We start from the raw sequence: 12,763 nt of genomic DNA, 5'->3' as shown, positions 1-12,763 counted from the left end.
GCCCATACTGGCCCTAGGTTTGATCCTTGCGGAACCACTTTTACTTTTATGCTTGCACAAAGAACTGGTTACGAGGGTTTTTAAATACGGACAAAGTAGTCTGAATATGTCTTCAAGCGTTGATGTTTCATGAAAACTATTTCGTAACTAGTTTGTGGTTTCGCAAGGCTTAGAGGAGATGCATTGCATGGTACTACTATCGATAGATTTAAGTAAATATCGAAGCCCGTATGACAATCGTTAAAAGAATGGTAGCGACTTGATTACTTTTATCGAGTGGTAAGATGATTTTTCTGAAATATTTTCTGAATTTCACAACCTCATAAAATATTTATAAAAACTTTTTTATTACAAAGGGGGAGTAATTCAGTTATTTAGGTATATGAAAGATATTATGAGTGCATTCATGCTATTTTATGAAGATGGAAATAAGGTGAACTGAAATCTGAGAAACTTTCCTGGCGATTTTATTAAAAGATACAAAAATACATCATTTCGTTCAAAGCTACAATAGATAGGTATAGTTCAAGTAAACGATATAGTGCAACTTACCTTACAACAGCTCTCCTTTAATAATATAGTTAGGGAGCTAACTAAGATCATTATTCAATAATCATTTCTGCTTTCTTCGAAAGCACATTCTTCCACATTCTCTGTTTCATTATCACTGTCGTCATTTAAATCATGGAAGTATCCAATCTCCATATAGTCTTTTTCAACTAAAATTACTTTTTTTGATCCTTTTCTGCCAGTCTTCTTCGGTAATATTAGATACTTCTTCTTTAACTAGCTATATTACCTTCTCATCAAATTTTGGAAAATTATTTTTACGACTCATGATTTGTTTCAATTTTTTCCAAATCAACTCAAGGGGATTGAGAACCCAAAAAATAGGGAGGAAGTCTCAGTATGGTATGTCCATACTTTTCAGCAATACTCTCAAGGGCATACACTTTTTCAACTGTTTTTGTCTGTAAAATTTAAAGTATGTGCTTTTTGGTATAGTAATCTTCAAAATACAAATTTTCATTTATTAAAAAACTTTGTATTTCATCTTTCCTCGACCTTTTAATCGGTATTTTCATGAGCTGTCGCGAATGATAGGAAGCGTTGTCAAGAACTATTACACTATTCGCATCCAAATTTGGGATCAATGTGTTTTCAAACCATTCCTCGAAAATATTAGCTTCCATGTTCTTATGATAGCCAACATACTCGTAGTAGTCCTCAAGTTTTTTCACACATAATCTCAAAGAATTCGGAACCCATCCTTCACTTACTCCGCAATGCACAATGATTAGTCGCGATTTTTTGTTTGCAAGCATGTTAGGCGTACACATTCTCGAACCATCAGTCCACCCTTTCGAAACTGTGTCGTGAGTGACATACCAAGTTTCGTCCAAATAGAAAATTTGCCGTGGTACTTGTCTATATTTAGTTATTTCTTCTGAGTATTTCTTACACAATTCCACTTTTCTTCTGCTTTCCATAACTGCTTGACGTTTGTTTATTATTTTAAATGTAAATCCTAGTTTCTTTATCTAATTCTAAAGAGTTTTGTCACAGCAGCTCACGCTATGGCCGGAAGTATTCAATTTCTTACATATGATTTCAGTTGTAGAAATCTCATTGTATATTGTTTTTTCAATGTTTTTATTAGATGAACATCTGAAGGTTTTGGTTATCCTATATCACATCGCGTCTTGCGTTCATAAGGTTTATTTTTGACTATTTTCCATAGTTGAGAAAGGAATTTCGGTCAAATCTGAAGTTGCTTGTAATAGTTTGTTTCCCTCGAAACCAAACAATTTATCTATATTTCATCTAAATGTTCAAAGTCTCTCCAATAAAATAAATCAGTTAAATTGTTTTTTAGAAAATGTAAACTTTGAAGTGATCTGTTTATCTGAACATTGGTTACAAACAAACACTCTTACACTCGTTAATATTAATGATTATTCTTTGGCGTCTTATTTTTGTAGAAGTTCTAGGAACCACGGAGAAGTATCTATTTTCATTAAATCAAATTTGGGATATAGGGTTATTGATTGTGATGATTTCAATAGCGAAATGAATTCCGAATTTTGTGGTATTGAGATTATTTCTCTTAAATTATTAATAATCACTTGTTATAGATCAGGTAATGGGGATTATGAACAGTTTCTGTATAACTTGGAGAACCTATTGATGAAATATATATCCTCGTGTCAGAAAATTCTCTTCTGTGGAGATTTCAATGTGAATTTCAATTCGAAGTCAAGTGAACTACAGGAATTGATTTGTCTTCTAAATTCTTTCAATATTGAGGTCACCATAAGTAAATATACCAGAGTTTCTACACATTCTTCAACTTGTATAGATACTATTTTGACAGATCTTGAAAATGATTCCTTCAAAACAGGTATAATTGAATAATGCCTGTCAGATCACTATGGTCAATATATAAGTTTACTAGCCGATAGTGATGCATCTGAAAAAATATGGAGAAAACAAATTAATGATAAAAATATTACCAAATTCAAATCTAAATCTGTTTAAATCTGTTTAAAATCTCTTTTTCCGTTAATCAGCTGCCGCCTCCATACGAACGACAACTCTCAGACGTTGAGAAACTTGTGCGAACTAAAGACTAACGAGGTCTTACCTTTTAACGTGTATTCCAAAAACACTTTATTGTGAGATTTTCACTAAATTGTTTTTACAAAAAATGGAACATAAGTGCAGGTAATTTAATTCGTTAGAAACTCAGGTAAAATATCAGCTACTTAAAATTCAGGTACTTCGTTTACAGGTACTTTGATTTCAGGTACTCCATAAACTATATATATATTTAGTATTGAATGTGTAGAATTACTTGAAAGACACGCCAGATGAAGCCATTGTATGGCGAAACACGTGTTGCGTTTTTGTAAAACAATTTAGTGAAAATCTCACAATAAAGTGTTTTTGGAATACGTTAGTTATGGATTTTCATCAAGTATCGGCCGATTCCATCATATATCTTTTAACGTGTGATTCCTAACACGGAATGAATATAAATGGGAACAGTAGTATACAAAATTTAAAAGAGTTTGTAAACAATTTTTAGAAACTCTCTCACATTATGCCGACCAATGTTTTCCAATGAAACAAGTTTTTGGACAAGGGAAAACAAGAATAAAATGATTTAATGATGACTTGCGGCAAATGAGAGAAAATCTCAGTTACATTAAAACTATCTGTGATACCACCAAAAGCAAGGAATATCTTCTTGCATTCAAACTATTTCGTGAGCAATATAGAAAAAAACTTGAAAATGTAAAAAGAGAGTCATATAGTGATTTTGTTAGAAACTCTGATAATAAACAAAAAGGTACTTGGCAAGTTATAAATCATGAGTTGAATAGAAATCCTAGACAAAACCAAACTTGTGATATAAACGGGAATATTTTTATGAATTCTTCATTAATATAGCAGAAAATGTTATTTCAGAACTACCCGAAGTCTAATTCACTTCAAATGATTTACCTAATGGTGCTAAATCATCATGTTCTTCATTCTTTCTTGAACCTGTAACGCCATCAGAAATACCTAATTGATCCAGTGATATCCTTGAAAAATTCTTCTTGCTTAGTTGTTTACGGTATGAACAGTGCAATTATCAAGGGTATAATTGAAGCAATTGACATTTTTATTCAACTCGTGTATACAAAAAGGGTGTTTTCCAGACATGTTTGAATGTACAAAGGTATTGCCTCTTTTTAAAAAAGGAGACAGGTCTCTGGTTGTTAACTATAGACCAATATCAATCATTCTCGTTTTGGGAAGAATCTTTGAAATTATTTTGAAGAACAGACTCATGAACTTTTTTATTAATAACAAATTATTTAGTGAAGATCATTACGGATTCAGAGCGGGTAGATCAACAACAGATTCAATTCAAAAAACTGTGAGTCTGGTTATCGAGGGTCTTGAGAAAGGTGAACATGTGATATTAATCATGTGTGATCTCTCTAAAGCATTCGACTGCGTTTCGCACGATGTTCTGTTCAAAAAGTCAGAGTTTTATGGAGTGAGGGGGCTACCACTCAGTTTATTTCAGTCGTACTCATGTAACAGAACCCAATCTGTGTGTAGGAATGGAAACATGCCTGACAATAAAACTATCAAGAATGGTGTACCGCAGGGATCCGTTCTGGGACCATTACTATTCTTGATATATTTCAATGACTTCAGTTATTTTATGTCATCAGGTAAATGTGTTCTTTTCGCAGATGACACAACTCTAATAACGTCTCAGAAAAACATAATCAAATTACCATTAATTACTGATAATACTCTGAGACAGGCGTCTCTGTGGTTCACAACAAATCAGTTGAAATTAAATGAAAGCAAGACCCAGAAGGTCTTGTTTACGACATCAAATTCTGAAACCACTGAAAATGGCGATGATACTGCCAAACTACTGGGACTCACTTTCGACCGGAATTTATCATGGTATGCACACATTGCTGAACTGAGTAAGAAACTGTGTAAGAGTATATTTGCTTTTCAACAGCTAAATAGAGTTTTGTCTTTTGACGCCCTGAGAAGTTCATATTTGGCTTTGTTTCACTCACATATGAATTATGGCATTGTTTTGTGGGGTAATTCCTCTTACTCCACAAAACTGTAAGCCACTTTTCAAAAAAATTGGTGTACTACCACTACCATCGGTATTCATATATAGTCAATTACTTGAAATTCATTGAATATCACTCTCTACAATCATCTTCCTAATTCGTTCAAAGTGCTCAAACAAAGCTCCTTCAAAAACAGAGTCAGAACTATTTTCCTGGAAAACTGTTTTTATAGTACTCAGGATTATTTAAGTACTTCAATTATGCCGATTTAGATTTGATTTTATTTCATCTGATATGTGAAGCTCATGTTTATACATAATATTTGTTTGTTGACACTTTCAAAAATTTTAGACTGATTATTGTAATGTGTAATTATCTTTCATTTTATTCACAATTTATGATTCAATATTTTTAACTTGTGAATAGTTTTTTCTTCTTTTTCTATGTATATTTTACTGACTTGCAACAAACATTCAAGTGTAAAGTTGTCAAATAAATATATCTATCTATAAATAGATTGAGTTGCCGTCGAGGTTGTCACTCCACAATTTTTCTTTTTAAACTGATTAATAATTTAATTATTGACCCACATATTCTGCAAAAACTAAAACAACCTCTAGGGTGGTTAATTTTTTTCATCTGCCAACACAACAAATATTCTGAAACGTTCATCTCTACAAAACATGTGTCAAATGCAATTCTACAAGTTGTCAGCTAGACATTTTTTACTGTTCCATCTCTGAGATTAGGTCTTTTTATATTTGTTTACAAGCTCTGTCTGATAATGATATTTATATAAAAATAGACAGTTTGTCAATATTGTCAAGTATATACTTCAATTCATTGTATAAATATAGAGAGCATAGCGTTCAAATTCTGCGTTCTTTGTTTTCTTCGAGAACCATTTGGATTTGACGAACAGAAACTTCAGAAATAAAAGAAATGGCGCTTCTTTCCACTTTATTTGCAAAACTCTGAAGATACGATATAGAAGCATAAATTCCACTTCTATAAAAGAATATTGGATTCCTCTGAACATAAGAGTGATGATAATTTCGCATTCTCATAACGTTTTCGGATTTCTATTCCAAGCTTCATCTCCCTTTTATCCATTGCCAACTGCTCTTCACACACTACACGTCAGAAGCTAACTTCATTACGCCTATATTTTATTTTTCTGCTTTGGCCCCGGTATATCGACTCGCTTTTGTTCGATAGCTCACTTGATCGAGTTAAAAATTAATATCAGCCTTTATTATCAAGAGCTTTCAATGAAAACCCTTCGCGTTTTATCGATATTTTTCCATTATTCTCCTATCCGGAGTGCTCGTGTTTGGCTTTTATCTGTGGAAATTCATTCAAAATGATTATCAGACTGAAATGAGGATGAGAATGGAAGAGCTAGCATTATTAACGCCAGGAATGTCAGTTTGGTTTTAGCGAAACTATATTAAGTGAGGTGAAACGGAAATTGAACCGAAATGGGTGAATAATGTGTTCTTTCCATAATTATTCGAGGATTCTTCCAGAAATTTGTCTGCGTGTTACTGTCAAGATTCTCGATTGAAGAACTTTCAATCAACTCAATCACTGGTTAAAAATGTTTATAATTTGAAAAACTATTCGCCAATAACACCTAATGTAAACAGTATATATTGTGAGCGATGAATGTCTTTCAATTCTCTTCGAAAATATGAATTTTCTTTTTTTTTACTTCGATTTCTTTCATGTACTCTCTTGATGCTTGGAAAATGGCACGATTGATGTTATTTTGCTTCAAATTTCTGCCGGTGCTCCAATTTTCTCTTTGAATATTAGGTATCGTGGAAACATAACAATCTGCACTGATAGTAGAGTGCCACCAAGATTTAGCTGAAGCCTCGGTAGATAATAACATTATCCTGAGGTGGATTGAAGGGAACGACAGGACTAAAGGTAATCGCCTTGCCTAATCTTTACCCAAGGAAGCGACTGGACTAAGAATTTCAGGACCCAGTGGCACCTACGGCCTGATGACTTCGAAAATTGCGGAAGTAGCCAAACATCACACCCTTGCTCAATCCCTAAAAAGATGGGATGGAATCAAAGGATGCAGTCTTGCCAGGATCACCCTGGGCGACCCTGGGAAGCTTGGGCCGAAGAAATATCTGGCGATGACCAGGAAAAATCTACGCGTAACAAAATGATTTTGGACTAGCCACTGTCAACTAAGGAAACACCTCCACAATATGGGACTAGTGGACATACCTCTATGCAGGATGTGTGAACAGGAAGATGAAACAGTCAGGCATGTCTTATGCGAATGTGTGCGAGTGTGTGTTCGGCGGGTCTTGGTCTACACCGGCCGATATAAAGGACCTGTCCACAGGTCCACAGACCTGTCCACCTTCCTGGAAAGGACAGGATGGACGATGACCTAGGAGAACAACTCCTTGGGAGGATGTACAATGGGTAACACTTGGCCTAAGTGCTTTGGATCTACACTCACCCTTCCTAATCTACAGATACAGACTAGATATCGTGGAAGTGATCATCTTGGTAACAACTGTTGTTGACTGACCTTCTACCTGGCGAAGCATCTAGCCACGCAACTCCAGCCTCATGTAGGAAAGACAAACTCCTACGTCAAGGATTCGACGGACTTCGTTGGTAAAATTAAGGACTCAACGCTGGAGCCGACGGATATTCTGGTCAGCTTCGATGTTGTACCCTTGTTTACCAATCTCCCACTGGAAGACTCTTTGTCCACGTGTTTCCGAGTAATATCGTCGAACTCTTCAGAGCAGTCTCACGAGGAAGACTTCTATGAGCAACTAGATGGCGTGGCGATGGGAAGTCCACTCAGCTTACTTCATGGAACGTTTTAAGAGAAATCAATCGACACCTTTGAATAAAAACCGACCTTGTGGCTACGTTACGTGGATGACACCTTCGTCATCTGTAAACATGAAAGAGACGCTCTGAACCTTTTCCGAGACCAATAGAATGCTCAACACCCAAGCATCAAGTTCACCATTGAGACTGAACAAGATCAGCGGATTTCATGTGGTGCTACGCTAATCCACAAAGTGTACCGAAAACCCACGAACACGCACTATCGAACCACCATCCTAGCTAGAAGAGTGGAGTCACCTCCACTCTAACGGAACGGGCTCAAAGAATATGTGAACCAGAGCATCTAGAGGAAGAACTAGAACACTTTCGAGAGACCTTGGAATCGAATGAAGTACGAAACCATAATTTTCAGTCATCGGATAGTAATCCAGGATTTATAAACCTGTAAAAAAGCTAGCCACTCTTGTAAGGGAAATGTCAGGCAGAAATTCCAAAAATCCAAATCAGTGACAATGAAAACCATTTTGTCATTTGTAGATGTATTCATAATACAATCTCAATTCGATGCATCATTATTTCAAATAATATGATGAAATGATATAATTCATCCATAGTGCTATTAAGTATTGGAACTGAAACATTAAAACTCATCTATTCTTGAGAACGTTTGTCATACGTGCTGCTGAATGATCTAACCAAGGTAACTAATACCATGCAATAATCTGTTAACGTCGTTACGGTATTTACTTTTAAAATTAGAAATTACTGTTTTGATTTGGAGGTGTCAAAAGTTCCACAACCACTCAGACACCTCCCGTAATTGAATTGGTTTTTTTATTTGATTGTGATTGGCCACAGTGAATGCGAATTCACAGCTAACTGGGATACAGAGAGCAGATCGATAGAGTTGTGTTATCATTGTCAATCGATTGTTTTTCATCATCCCTTGTTACATTTGTGTGTTTTGTCGAGGGAATATCCAGTTTCGTTTTTGTTTGTCGAATATTGATATTGATGAACATTGATATTGATGCTTTTTGTTCTCTGTAATATCAGAACGTTGCTGGAAATACGTTTGAATTATACGAGGTCGAAAGAAATTTTTCATTGTATACAGTGGAATAAAAATTAGTTATAGACCATTGAAATAATTTTCATTTACACTCTCTACAAATTTTAGTAATAAGCAAGTTCTATTTCATACATTTACTACTTATTTATTAGATTCCGTTACGAATTTAAAATTATGTTCAGATTCCAAAATTTTAGGATCTATACGATTTAATGAGGTTTGGTATTCACAAATAAATTAATTTGCTTAGTGTTTGTATAGCTTTGAATTCATTGTTTTTTCAAATGCCACTCGTAATACTATTCCAGAATCAAATTGAAAATTTCAACTTCACCTATCACTGACAGGGGAAGATTGAGATGTCATAATTCTCGTTCATAAAGGAAATGTTTTTCTGAGCTGAACCCTTGTGAATTTGAAAGAGGTTCATTAGTTCAGACTTAAATTGTCTAATATGGTATGAATTGTTTTGAAATCCCTAAAAGAATCTGTAAAAAATTAAAAAAGGTCAGCTGCAAAAATAACAATTATATTAAACCAAAAAACTGAAATTACAATGAACTTAAATACAAGCAACAACCAAAAAATCAAAAAAATTGAACTATCAACACGAGATGAAAATTGAAAAATTACTAACAAGAAATGAAAATTAAAAAGATTTCAAACCAAGTTACTTCACGACGTTTCGAGTGTTAGTATCCACAATCGTCTTCGGGTGATAACTGGACTTATTCCTCAGAGATCTGACTCTCTATAGGTCATTCGAGTGCTTTCACCTATCCCCCCTTTCCGCTTCATCGGTTTTAGCGGAAGATGACCGTTTGGCGGAAGTTGGTCGTGTTCCGCTTGATTAGAGGTTTCCATATGTTGCGTATATCTACGCTAGATTGGCTGAATGCGTTGTTGGACAATATATATGCTGCTTCTTTGAATTTTCTCCTGAACCAGTGTTCCTCCATGTGGTAATTTCAGATTGAGTCCACTTGATGTTATGTTGATGAGTCCAAACATGTTCTGATATTCCTTATTTGCTGGTTTCTCCTCGAACTTTCAATGGCCTCTTAGTTTCACCGATGTATGATTCTCCGTACTCGCAGGGTATCCGGTAAATGCAATTCTTGGAGTCGCAGTCCACTTTTGGTGGCCTGGTTTTCGTGAGGCTGCTACGGATAGTCTTCCCAGGTCTGAAACAGGTTCTGATGTTATACTTGGACCCAATCCTTCTTATCCTTTCCGACAATCCTCTGATGTAGGGAAGTACAAGTACTGGTTGTGGCAGCTTCTCTTCCTTGTGGAACTCTTGCTGTCTTCCAGCTAAAGCCTGTTCCACCATAACTTTGGAGTAACCATTCCGTTGAAGGTCATTTTTGATGATGCCTAGTTCATTTTTGAGACATTCTTTTGTATTACACAGCTCGAAAGCACGGTCTAGTAGAGTCTTCACGATTCCTCTCTTAGTCGACTGATGGTTTTTGGTTGTTGCTTGTATTGTATTCCATTGTAATTTCAGTTTTTTGGCTTAATATAGTTGTTATTTCTTCAGCTGACCTTTTTTATTTTTCACAGATTCTTTCAGCGATTTCAATTCAATTCATATCATATTAGACAATGGAAGTCCGAACCAGTAAAATTCACCATGAAACATTGTCAACCACCTCCAAACAAAAATTGAAAGAGGCCATTTGAAAAATCAACGATAATCTTGCTGTACCTAGCCTACCCATAGTTTCATTATTCTACTGCTGTTGGAGGAGATGCATGCCTTTCATTCCATACTCGAAACACACAAGTGTACTCGTGATCATGATCTTTCTTGATTTTTCATTGGTCAATGTTGTACAGCAAGTCTAATACAGTGACATTTATCCGCACAATAAATTCAGATGTGTCTTAAACCAGCATCACGTGCTATACTTCACTGTACTATCGATCACAAAATTGAATCACTGGCGTAACAAAATAATTTTCTTGAGTGGGCTATAATATATGAGGTACTACAAACACTATAAGGAGTATGAATGATTAGAATGATGTAACAACAAATATTGTTCTATTCCCTATTTAAGTAAAGTTTCACAAGATATTTTAAATATTCTCAGACAGTACTGTAAAGATATTAATTTTTCTTTTCATACTATGGATCTTATTTGCAAATTGGTAGTCAATACTAAAGATAAAGTACCCATCTCCCATAAATCGCGTTTATATACTTTTCTGTTCACAACCAGTATATTGGACAAAGTGGTAGGAAAATAAAAACAAGAGTTTTTGAACTAATTGATAATTTCAGAAATTTACACTCAGATATTTATAACACAAAAAGTTCGTTCTCTAATCACATTCTAAATTACAACCATAGTTTTGATATTGATTCTGATTTAGATATTTGCCAAAAAGGCACTTTACTCAATTCACTTGAAATTTTTAAATCAACTCTGCTATTAATAACCCCAATGTTATCTCTCTTAATGAACAAGTACCTATAATTTTATTGCAAAAAGTTTTTTGATTCCCTTAATTTTAATAAAATTTCCCCTGCCTTGATCTTTCATAAACCCTTATTCTCTTCATTTTATTGGTATGGTTGTACAGTTGTTAAACAGCTCCAGCTGTTCAACACCTTTTCTTCATTCCATGTATGGGCAATAGATGTCTCGCATGGTGGTGCTGATCGGGACAATTGTTTTTCCAACCTTACTGATCTCACACTTACACTCATAGGATTACTTTTACGAATTATTGTAACAAGCTCTGAGCAAGCTCTGTAACAAGCTCTGAGCAAGCTCTGAGCAAACAGATCCCAAAAGGGATCTGTTTGCTCAGAACACGAGTTGACATGTATGTTGTGTTCTGTGTTTGCAGGTCTCATGTCACTGTTCCATGTCATCTCGATTTTATTTCTTTATATGTTTGACAGCTGATTCTCCTTTCTTACCCAGTTCAGTTAAGATATATTTAATTAGAATTCGTTTTAATGTGTTTTTTTTATTTTAATTAGTAGGTATATAATCTCTAAGCCTCCCATACTTCAGTCATTTATTGTTAGGATGTTATAAACCTCGTTCATATTCCTTAATATAAAAAGTTCATTACTATTAATGTCATTGTGACCAATTATTCATTGGTAACATGTGATACTTTTCTTTTCTCCATTATAAAATGTTCTTCTCCATTTAAGTTATTCTTCTTCACTATACTTTATTAAATTATGTGGTTTCTTGAAACGATGGTCCACAGAGCCAGATTTTTCAATGTTTTCAATGTCCTTCCCGCGGTATTAAAGTGAATATTTCTTCCTGGGTGCCGGTGATTGAAAATACAAGCATCATCTCGATTCATTAAATGCAAAAATTTACCCAAAACTAAAAATTTGTTTCAAAAGCCTACTAAAGGAAAATTTTATTTAGATTTGATCAGTACCTACCCACTATACTCTTCCCGACATGTCGCATTAGTCTTGTAATATTTAAAATCACGAAATTTTGTACCATGTTTGGTACAAATCCGAAAAAGACCGTTTTTTACTAATTTTTCAAGCACAAACTAATGCGAAGTCAAATATTCATTATATCTATTATTAAAATGAAATTCCATATGTCGCGAACTTTATGTGTGAAACTGTATAAATTTACATTTTTTTCACTGTTTTATATTATTATCTCTCACATCTTCTCGTTAAGTTGTAATACGAATATATTCTTAGGATGTGTGAGTTATTAATAATTCACTCCTCCATAGGTTCTGTCTCAGTGAGTATTTATTTATTCTAGAGTGCTATAATTTCCAACCCTATAATTTCAAAATTCATGTATGAATACACTTATTATTGGTACTGTTATTATATGTATTGTTGATTAGTTTGAACATCCAATGTTGTATTCTTACATAAAATATTGATTCTTGATCATTCTCTTCGATGACGTTTTCAATATAACCATAAAAAAGTTTGAGGTAATCTTATCAAAGTTACAAAGTACGGATTTTTGTTGATCATGGTTCCTTTAAGAACGAATGATTTAACGACCCTTACTTACTAAGCAACAGAGATGCAAAATACCTCGAAGTAGAATGAAACTTATTAATTTACGCCAGTGATTCGTTCCGTTCTGTGTATTACTTTCTCTGTTTCGGTAGTGGTTTTTAGCGTAGATTTCTATCTGTCTCTCTCTATCTCTCTGCGGTGGCAGCAGCTAATTGCTCTTCAGTACTTTCATGCACTCTCATTGACGTTAACACGTTAGTTAAGCTTTCGTTT

The 12,763-nt window shown here is 34.5% G+C and overlaps 1 protein-coding gene across 28 annotated transcripts in view; it reads left to right on the top strand.

The window, feature by feature from the left end:
- The window catches only part of LOC111502284 (immunoglobulin superfamily member turtle), a 278,977-nt gene that overhangs the window by 178,658 nt on the left and 87,556 nt on the right, over window positions 1-12,763 (top strand). The window lies entirely within an intron of this gene.

This window comes from Leptinotarsa decemlineata, unplaced genomic scaffold (genome assembly GCF_025532065.1).
Source record: "Leptinotarsa decemlineata unplaced genomic scaffold, Ldec_3_MD MMD2_tig00026336_RagTag_RagTag, whole genome shotgun sequence".
Lineage (NCBI taxonomy): Eukaryota > Metazoa > Arthropoda > Insecta > Coleoptera > Chrysomelidae > Leptinotarsa > Leptinotarsa decemlineata.
Note: the sequence above shows the minus strand (reverse complement) of the source record. Positions and strands in the feature narration are given on the sequence as shown.